We start from the raw sequence: 11,337 nt of genomic DNA on the forward strand, positions 1-11,337 counted from the left end.
ACCAGTAATTCACTGTGACACAAAAGAACATAACCAGGACTTCCCGAGGTCGCACATATTCCAAACCGAATTGCCAATAAATAGGATTTAATGTACTGGTTGCAGACACAGTTTGAGGAGGAATAAGGGCAAGTACAGCTCCCATCATCTGGGACTGGAGCTGGCCCTGAGGAGAGTTTCCAGTTTCTCATTACCTTGCCTGTTATTGTGAGAGGGACATTCAGAAGCCAACTGTTGGCCCTTCCACTATTTTGGACATAAAGTCAAAGGTTTATTGCTGAATTACAATGTGATGCAACCTTTTTGTGGAGTATAATTTGTCTTTATATGACCCCACTTGTTAGGTTCTTACTAAGTGCTAATGAAATAATGAGATATTAGGTTCTTACTAAGTGCTAAGTTGGTACTTGACAATTCTCTAGTTCCGGCCATGCCTGGGAGTTTTACTTGTGAATTTCTGGGGAAGAGCTTGCATGCTTAGGAAGAGCAAGTTCATTGGTTGAAGTAATTTTTCCCAGAAGCCCTTGCATTATTCCACGCCCATTCTCTGGGAGGATAAAAGAGGGAAGTCACTACTCTGGACGAGAGTTAACGGCAACTATCTGGAGACAATGGGTCTCTACAGGAAGAAGAATCTGTCCAAGATTTGAGTCGACACGGCAGATCTCCTCCCAGAGATCGATTCAGCATCTTCTGGAGACAACAGCACATTACAAATTGGCGTCCACAACATGGGGCAAGGACTTTTGCTTATCCTGACAAGGACTTATTCTGAGCCCTTCAGAGGAGCTGGACCGGACCATCACAATTTGGCGTCTTCTGACCAGGTATTCTCTACCAAACTCCTTACCTCTCTGGGCTATCCATCCACTTGGCTCAGGGAGTCAGGTTAAAGAGTGTCAGGTTAAAGAGAGAGACTGCTGTCTGCAGTGGGCTTATATAGGGCCTGTGAGGTCACACACACAGCCAATCAGGGAGAGACTCACCCATTACGAAGCTATCTTAATGTGGCCAAGATCCTACCCACTGGGCAGTCCTAATATCCACAGAGATCACTTCCGGCCCTCAATCTCCAGTTGCACTGGGTCCGCCCATTTAAAGTGCCCTTACACCACTGTCCACAAATAGAGCATCTGTGAGATTTTGAAAAATTCTGAGATTGTGATTTATCCTGATTTAGAGCAGCAGTCGTTACTGGGGCTTGAAAGAAGTTCTAACATTCTGACACTGTTAGGATTCTTACAAGGTGCTAAATCACTGATATTGATAGAGACAATAATTATCTAATTTAGCATGATTCAGTGGGATTGATCTGATCCTACATGGAGATGTTATGGGCTAGAACTTGAAACTAGCTGCTCAGTGGAATTGCTGAGATAATGATTCTCTAATTGACATGTACTTAGTACTTACTGTAATTCCACAAGATTCGCATATTTAAGAGAGCATATTTAGGGAGGAGCTGACAAGCTCATTAGAGGAAAAGGCTGCTCTTGGATTTCAGGGAGATTCACAAGTCAGAAACACACAAGCCCACTCACTCTCTGGGAGGAGTGAAGATTCACTCCAACTTCCACCTTTTGTGCTGGCTGGAGACTTTAGGAGAGAGCTCTTGGAAGTAAGGAGAAAGATAGGCCTCTACTAAAGCTAACTGGGCCCCAGGAACAGAGAAAAAACTTTGAAGAGACAATAAAGGATTTGGACTTTAACTCCTGGCTGAATTTGAGATGATTATTGAAACTGAACTGAAACAAAGGCTGTTCCCAGAAGCCCCCCAAGAAACCTGCTCCCAGAGAACACTACATTTTAGAGAACATTACATGACACCTTTGGAGCATTTCTACTAAAGACATTTTACTTTGTACCTAGATAATATATTTTTATAATCTGAACTAGCAGTTTCTTTTTTTTTTTCCTTCCAAGCTATTTTATTTTGTGTTTTTTTTTTTTTTTTGGTGGTAAAATGGATACTTTTTATTCCATTAATTTTTTTTAATTTTATAATTATAATTTTTTTACAGTATATAAGCATGAGTAATTTTTTATAACATTATCCCTTGTATTCATTTTTCCAGATTTTCCCCTCCCTCCCTCTATTCCCTCCCCTAGATGACAGGGAATCTCATGCATTTTACATGTGTTACAGTATAAGCTAGATATAATATATGTGTGTAAATCCAACTTTCTTGTTGCATGTTAAGTATTGGATTCCGAAGGTATAAGTAACCTGGATATATAGACAGTAGTGCTAATATTTTACATTCAATTCCCAGTGTTCCTTCTCTGGGTGTAGTTGTTTCTGTCCATCATTGATCAGCTGGAAGTGAGTTGGATCTTCTTTATGTTGAAGATATCCACTTACATAAGAATATAGCTTCATACAGTATTGTTGTTGAAGTGTATAGTGATCTTCTGGTTCTGCTCATTTCACTCAGCATCAGTTCATGCAAGTCTCTCCAAGCCTTTCTGAAATCATCCTGCTGGTCATTTCTTACAGAGCAATAATATTCCATAACCTTCATATACCATAATTTACCCAACCATTCTCCAATTGTTGGACATCCACTGAACTAGCAGTTTCAAGGGCAAGTTGTCTCAATAAAATTTGGGCTATCTCCCCATCAGTGAATAAAATTTGGACTATTAAAACCAAAATTGGAAGCAGGCTGATGTAACACTTTCAGTAACTACAAGTCAATAGCTTGTTATTCTCTCCTATTTTGTCCTGGATTGCTAGGACTGGGAGTTTCAATAACTGGCAAAGCTAACTGCATTTCTAAAAGGATGTCTTCTCCCCTTTTTTTGGCTCTCTTAACTGCCTCCAGAACTAGTCTGTTTGATTCAATTCTGTAAGACTTTATTTCCCTTCAGATCTGTATTGAAGAGAAGCCTCTAAACAGGTATCTGTAGGTTCTGTGAATTGTACTTTCTTGTTAACATTTAAACATTCTATAGCTTGGTCCATGTCTTCTTCTTTCAGAGTACTAGCAGACAGATCTACTTTAAGCACTCTAGTACTTAAAAGAATTCTCTCTGGAGTCAAAGAGAATATTATAGTAACTAGAAAAACTCCTGGCCCTATTTCTCTAAAATATTCACTCACTGATTTTTCCCTCTGTCTTCTGTTTCTCCACATGGATTGTTCCTTCTTTTGAAAACCAAGGGGGCAGCTAGGTGGCACAGTGGATAGAGCAGCAACCTTGAATTCAGGAGGACCTGAGTTCAAATTTGATCTCAGACATTTAACACTTCGTAGCTATGAAACCCTGGGCAAGTCACTTAACCTCAGCTTCAGGAAAAGAAAAGTAAAAAAAAATGAAGAAAACCAAGGAAAGCATTTTTGTACCAACTCAAAAAATCCTTTACTCACTTCCTTAAGACTTTCAGATAACATTCTTGGTCCCTGGCACCTGATTACTTATGCCTATTCTGATCAATATGTGCACTATATTGATATCAATGGTACAAAACTCAAATTTACTAGTAACTAATTCTTTTATTAGCCTGGAGATTAACTAAATTTCACCTCTTACCTTAATCCTGGAGCTCACCAAGTGGTCCCTCTCCTCTGCAATTGCATTCAGGTCCCTGACTAGTTGAGTGCCCCGTGTGGATGCCCGCTCTCCCAACTAGGATGAGTGTGGAAACAAAAGTACAGGAGGCAGACAGGTACCATCTAAGCATTCCATTTATTGATCTGAGAGCCAGGGTCTTTATTTTCTCTAAGCTAATATTGCAATGACACTAGAGTCTTCAGGTTACTTAGTGAATGTTTCAAGATTACAGATACACATCCTGCCCTTCCTTGAAGCTTGACAATAACATTCAACAGTGATTAGCAGTAAGTCTGCCTATTGTAACAATCATAAATTGTAGCACTTGGTGGTAGCAGTCTACTTATTGTAACAGAGTCATAAATTGTGTACTTCAGGAAGGCCTTGTTCCTATTATGTTATTCAAGTCAGTTATCCCCAGAAATTCTGTTCTAATTATTGTTCTATAACAAATGACCAGCAGGGTGGTTTCAGAGAGACTTGGAGAGACTTACATGAACTGATGCTCAGTCAACAGAGCAGAACAAGGAGATCATTATACACAGCAACAATAAGGTTATAAGATGATCAGTTCTGGTGCACGTGGCTCTCTTCAACAATGAGATGCTTTAAACCAGATCCAATGGTTTAGTGCTAAAGAGAACCAAAGAGAGAACTGTGGGAGAACTGTATTTAGAATATGAATTTCTGTACAGAAAGGAGCTAGGAATGTAACCAGGAATCACCTGCATAATAAAACTGTTGATAAACCTTCAGGAAAAAGTTAGGAACTCAGTAAAATAGAGAAATTCAAGTATTTATGGTGACAAGACCAGAGCTGAACAGAAAATTTGATTTTCAAATACAGAACTCAGGAGAGGCACAAGTTGTTAATCAGGAAATGGAAATCATAAGGTATTTGACCTGATTTATTTGCTTACATTTGTACTTGGGAGGATGATCCTTGCAATTCAAGAGAAATTTCCCATTATTAGGAAAGTTAGGAGTTTATATAAATAGAGTGCATAAGTGTGAATTGAATATGAATATGAAAGAGTACTTTATGAAAGAAATAACATTAAATTAAAAAGTGGGTGGAATGTATTGGGAGAAAGGGAAAGGAAGAAGAAGAATGGCATAAATTATCTTCTATTAAAAAGGCAACATAAAGCATTTAGAAGACAGAAGGGAGGGAAGGAGGGAGAGTGAGTGAATATTACATTCATTCGAATTGGCTCTAAGAGGACATAACATACACACTAAACCTAGATATAGACATCAATATTGTTTTGCAAGATAGTAAGAGGATAAAGGAATATGAGCAGGGACTAGTGTGAGAAAAGAGGGAATATTGTGAAATGTATGATGAAAAGTAAAAGCCTTTCATGAGGGATAAACTGAAAAAAAATAGAATACAGGGGGGAAATGCAGTTAGCAACAGTCATTGTGAAAACAATTTTGAAGCATCTTTCTTTGTGTTGCAGCCAACTATTCTCAAATGTATAGATAAAGGAATGAAACTTATTAAAATATGAGCCACTTCTCAACTGATGATTAAAATATATGATATATGTTGAAAAGCCCACAAAATTATGCAAATTATTCCTTTTAAAACTAACATTCCATGCCTTGAAACCTAAAAGGGATTAAGAAAAAAAAAAAAAAGAAAAGGAAATATGTGTACAAAAATACTGATATCATCTCTATTCTTGGGGAAAGAATTGTAAATTGAGAGAATTCTCATCAAATGCAGAATGGCTGAAGAAACTGTGGTATGGAATTGTGATGGAATACTTTGATGATTCTGTAAATATGATGATTAGAAAAATCTGGAAAGATATTTACACACATCGTGATGAGGTTTAGAATTGCGAGTTATTAAATGAAATGAAGGTTTAATTGAGGTCTAGTGACAGGTTCAGGGTACAGGGAGTCAAATGGAGCTCCCCTGCAATCCCTTTGGATTCAGTGCAAGGATATGGAGTTAAATGAGGTCTAGTGGAGGCACAGGAGTCAACTGTAAAGGAATTTACAAACACAAAAACCTTGATTGATAAAAGAGGTTTATTTGGGGGTTTGGAAGTAAAGTTAAAGTCTCATTAGTAAAAGAAGAAGGTGGAGTTAAAAGGGCACTGGAAACAGTGTTCTAGTGGGCAGAGAGTCTTTGGGGCCAGGCATGGAGCTGGCATGTGTAGACCCTTTGCAAAGAGAGAGCTCCAGTCTGCATCTTTTATAAGGGGCTTTGGCTACAAGCTGAAGGGAGATTGTGGGTGGAGTCCCAGGTTGGTTCCAGTCTGGGTTTCAGATGGCTAGATAGAATTTGAATTGAATTCAGTGTGTTTCAGGACTGAGCCATCCCCACCCAGATAACAAAGAAGAAACTGTTTGTGCTTGGGGTGGAGTCCCCTCACTGAGGCAGAATCAGAGGAGGTTTTCTCCTTTAAGGATTTTTTGGAGTTTGGGGGTTTCCTTACAATATGAAAACTGAAAGGGAATGTTTACAAAGTCGAGCAATAGAGTGGAGAGGTCACCTGCAAATAACTTTGCTTTTTCAACAACACAATGATTCAACACTACTCCGAGGATCTTTATGATGAAACTGTTGTTGTTACACAGTTTGTAAAAAATTATTTTTAAGGGTTCTTTTTATAAACCTGAGGAATAAAGCCTGTATATTTCTCAACAAGACATTTATATAAATATTTTGTGTAACTGCATGTGTGACCTCTCATTGGTTCTGAGGTTGAAAAAGAAGGGATAGAATGTAGAAGTCAAACCTTTAAAAAAAAAAAGTTAAAAATAGTGTTTTACATGGAATGGGGGGGGGGGGAATAAAGAAATCAAATTTTAGAAAAAAGAAAAATTCTTGCTCCTAGAACTCCTTTGATTCTTGTTCTGGTTTATGGTATTTTCCCATGATGTCAGGAGAATCAAAAGGCATTTGGGAATAAAAATGCAGCCCAGTAACCCGGCACTGGAGGCCAAGATGGAGAAGATCTCCACAATCATCAGGGCTTTCCCTTTGGAGCTCTGATATGTGGGGAGGAAAGAGATCCAGATGCTGCAAAACACCAGCATGCTGAAAGTGATGAACTTGGCTTCATTGAAGGCATCAGGCAGGTTCCTGGCCAGGAAGGCTATGGTGAAGCTCCCCAAGGCCAGAAAGCCCATATAGCCCAGGACACAGTAAAATGCAAAGGCGGAGCCCTCATTACATGTGAGGATGATGTGCCTGGATTCAGAGTATGTGTCTGCTTCTGGAAAGGGGGGATAGGTCCCCAACCAGATGGCACAGAAGAGCCCTTGAATTCCGGAGCAGATGAGAACAACACAATAGGGCACTCTAGAATGAAGGAATATCCGCATCCTGCTCCCTGGTCGTGTAAGCCTGAAAGCCAAAACCACTATGATGGTTTTGGCCAAAATGGAGGAAACAGCCACAGTGAACACAACTGCAAATATTGTTTGTCGGAAAATGCAGGAAGCAGTGGTGGGACGGCCCACAAAGAGCAAGGAGCAGAGGAAGCAGAAGGAAAGGGAGATGAGGAGCAGGTAGCTGAGGTTCCTGTTATTTGCTTGGACTATGGGAGTGTCTTGGAATTTCACAAAGACCCACAGAACCAGGGCCGTGAGCAATGAGAGTGAAAGAGCTACAGCTGTCACTGCCTTCCCCCAAGGTTCATTCACATCCAGGAAGGTCACAAACTTGGGGAGGCATCGATCTCTCTGCTCATTGGGATATTCATCCTCTGGGCACTTCTGACACTCATCAGCATCTGCAGGAGACAAATATTAGATTAAAACATTTCTCTACATTCCCACATTAGGAAATAGTCAGGAAAGTTGCAGCAAGTCCTTCTGCTTCCATAGGATGCAAAATCCTATTCTCTCAACTGGATGACACAGTCACTGGTAAGTTACTTGGTATACTGGCCAGATCAAATCTATTCTTGCCCTTGATCCCTGGTTGGCTTTTGCTCAAATTCTCTTTATACCTTTTACATAAATGATGTCACCTTTTCTTCTTAACCTAATCACTAAGGACAGTAAGCTTAGACAGTAGAGCCCTGTAGTATCAAATATCAAGATTGTTTCTGTATTGTGTTGGGCAACAACTCAAGTTGAAGAGCTGCTTGTATCTATATTTCCTCATTCTTTCCAGCTCCAAGTTTACACCTTTCCACAATTAATATTGTTGAATTTATATGAATTTTTAAACATTTTCTTGGTAGATACAGTGTGTGTATTCTTGTCTCCTCTGTTGGAATAGAATCTCCCTGAATGAAGGATCCACCTCCTTTTTATCACTCTGTCCCATTATTTATGACCAAGTTCTTCTCATACCAAATGGCTATTGCTTGACTGATTAATTAATGGCTTATTAAATAGCTGGTAAGTTTCCTACAGAAAACCGTTTTCTTTTGTTTTGGAATTGTTCCTTTTATAAATCCCAAGAGAAATGAAGCCTTTCCAGGATATATTCAACAATGAAAAGGTAACTCTTTAACACCTTCATTTCAGCAATTAATTAAAAGACAATTGTCTTTGGATCCTCCATTGTTTTTTTCACTATAATTTGGAATATTAGATTGACCTTATTTTCACCCTATCTTTCAGATCAATGAGACCTGAAATTAGTATCTAGAATGCTTCAGTGACACACTAGATCCATACTTGTTTTAAGCATTCTGTCTGTTTCCTTAAAAAATATTTTTCTCTTCATTGTTTCTCCCTCTTTTTTGTGATCTTCACAAATCTTTTATTGCCCTGTCACATGTGCAGTGAAGACCCGAAGAGACATGCTAGTTCTACTACAAATTACCAAGAACTAGGGTTCCTTGCAGTAACGCACCCCTATGACTGGAGATTTCTCCTTCTGAGCATGGGGAACAGCTGAAGCAACAAGGTGGCTTCCCCTCCAAAGGCAACTTCCTAAATCCAGCAGGACAACTGGCACTACATACTGCAGAAGGAACCTAAGATGGTGACAGGAGACTGTAATAAACATTTTTAACTGATAGCTATTTATGCATGCGAAGAAAAACGAAGCTATTTTTTGCCATTCTGGTTTTGTGAACCACCTCTACAGATACATAATTAAAAGTGTATATGAAATATGACATAGTCCAACTTATTTTTTTTCCATTTGTCACCTACTCTTCTGCAACACTCAGTGACCATTCACAAAAATGTTTTTCATACCCTGATCATTTAAAGATAGTCAATATATTGGCCAATTACAGAGAAGATGACTTTCCTTGTCTCAGTCATAGATGTGGGAGAGATCTCAACAAGATCCAGAAGGTTCTTCTTGGGAATGGCCATTGATTGTACTGCAAGTGCTGTTCCCAAAGTAATGTGAATTTTACTTGCCTAGAAGTATTCCTAATATGGTAAAGGGTTAAACAAGGTTACCCATTAACACCATTACTACCATTACTATGCAATACAGTACTGGAAATGTTTTCTTCAGTAATAAGTGATGAAAGAGAAATTGAAAGCATTGGTGAAGGAATGGTGTACACTTTTGGCAGAACAAGTGCCCGATTTGGGTTTTGGAGTTACAGAACCCAGAAACATTTGGAATGTAATTTTTCAGCTTAAGATATATTGGAATGCCTTCAGGACAGGCCTTTGTGGACAGTACAGGGTGTATCATGGCCCAGCAGAGGTGGGGTACATCTAAGACAGCCTGGAGAAGTCGATCCTTGAGAATTTAGTGTAAGGCTCTTAGCCAAAGTACAGCAACAGTGTCTACTGTGTCCTCATCCAGAAAGCCAGTGCATCAGTAGTTCTGATGTGAGACATCGAGGGCAAACATAGAAGAGAACCTGGGAGTCAGTGAACCTCAGGGAGCCAGCCCAGTGGCAAAGCCTGCAGCACCATTGCCTCCACCCAGTCAGTGAGAGACCCCTGTTCTTCTGCAAAAGAAGCTTGAGACAATCTCTTGTGTCTCCAAGGAACAGAGCTCAAATTTTAAAAGTGAGAAGAGGAACAAAAAAAGCCTCTGACCATAGAAAGATATCAGTCAGGGAAAACCATAATAGAAGGCTGGAAGAGGATAACAATGGTAAAATGCCTATGAGTAAAATCTCAGTGGAGAATATGAACTCTTGTCAAGCTCAAAAGCCTCTCTTGAAAAAGCTCAAAAAAAAAAAAAGATCTTAAAAAAAGAGAGGAGAGAAAAAATGTTCAGGAATAAGAATTAGGAAGGAAAATTATGACAATTTGAAAATAAAAACCTTAGCTTGGAAAAGGAAATATGGAAATGTCTAGAAGAAACAATACTTTAAAAAACAAATGGACCAGTGAATTCTCTTCATCATTTAAAAATAATAAATTTTAATACTATGTAAACTATTTAGAAAATGATTTAAGAAAGAATCCTAGCAAATTTCTTTTCTGACTTAGAATTTGTATTGATGTGTAAACCAAAAAAGGCCAAAATAGAAAGAGAAAATTATAAACCAATTTCCCTAATGAATATTGATGCAAAAAACTTAAAAGTATGGGGAAAAAAGGCCAAAATAGAAAGAGAAAATTATAAACCAATTTCCCTAATGAATATTGATGCAAAAAACTTAAAAGTATGGGAAAAGAGATTCTAGTAGCTTATCACCAGACATAATAAATTATGTCTAAGTGGAATTTATATCTGAAATGCAAGGCTGGCTCTGTATTAGGAAAACTATCATCATAATTGTCTATATTGAAAACCAAAGTAACATATGTCATACAATTATCTCAATCCATGCAGAGAAATTATTTGGCAAAATACAACATCTATTTTTTATTAAAAACACTAGAGAGCATAGGGATAAATGGAGTTCTTTTAAATATTATAAATAGTATCTAGCTAAACCTTTCAGCAAATATTATATGTTAATGAGGATAATTCAACACATCTACAATAAGATAAGGTTGCCCATTTTCACCACTATTATTCTGTAATGTACTAGAAGTGTTATTTAAGGAAATAGAAGAGAAGAAATTTTTTAATGAATCTGGTAATTTGTGCAGGAAAAAATCTATCATCCTTTGCAGATAACATGATGTTATAGTTATACAATTCGAGAGAATCAACTATAAAGCTACTAGAAACGATTAACAACTTTAATAGTTCCACAGGATGTAAAATAAACACAAATGTATTATCAGTATTTCTATAGGTTACCAACAAATCTTAGCAGCAAGGTATGGTAAGGAAAAAGACATATACAATAATGGTAGGCATATAAAATATTTGGGAGTCTGTCTGTTAAAATCAAGGCAGGAAATATAGGAACAGAATTACAAAACACTTTTCATACAAATAAAGTTAGATCTATACAATCAGTGCTCATTTGTAGGCCAAGCTAATCTAATCAAATGTTAATTCTAACTAACCTACTTATTCAGTGCCATTCTAATCCTCCTGTCAAGACATTGCTTTTTAGAATCAGAAAAATAATTCATCTGGAAAAACAAATTTCAAGAATTAATGAAATAATGAAAAATGCAAACAAATAAAGTCTAGAACTTGTAGAAATAAAACTATTATAACAGTACCCTTCAAAGGTATTTGGTAATGGCAAAAAACATAGTGGATCAGTGGAATAAGTTGGGTACACAATGCAGAATTGTCAACAATTATAGTAATATAGTGTTTGATAAAATGAAAGACTCCATGTTCTGGGAGAAGAATTCACTCATTGATTAAAAGTGCTGGGAAACCTGGAAAATAATGTAGCAGAGACTAGACACTAACCAATATCTAACATATTATATCAAGATAAGAAAAAAAATGATTCGTGACTTAGACACA

The sequence above is a fragment of the Sminthopsis crassicaudata genome, chromosome 1 (genome assembly GCF_048593235.1).
Source record: "Sminthopsis crassicaudata isolate SCR6 chromosome 1, ASM4859323v1, whole genome shotgun sequence".
NCBI classification, from domain to species: domain Eukaryota; kingdom Metazoa; phylum Chordata; class Mammalia; order Dasyuromorphia; family Dasyuridae; genus Sminthopsis; species Sminthopsis crassicaudata.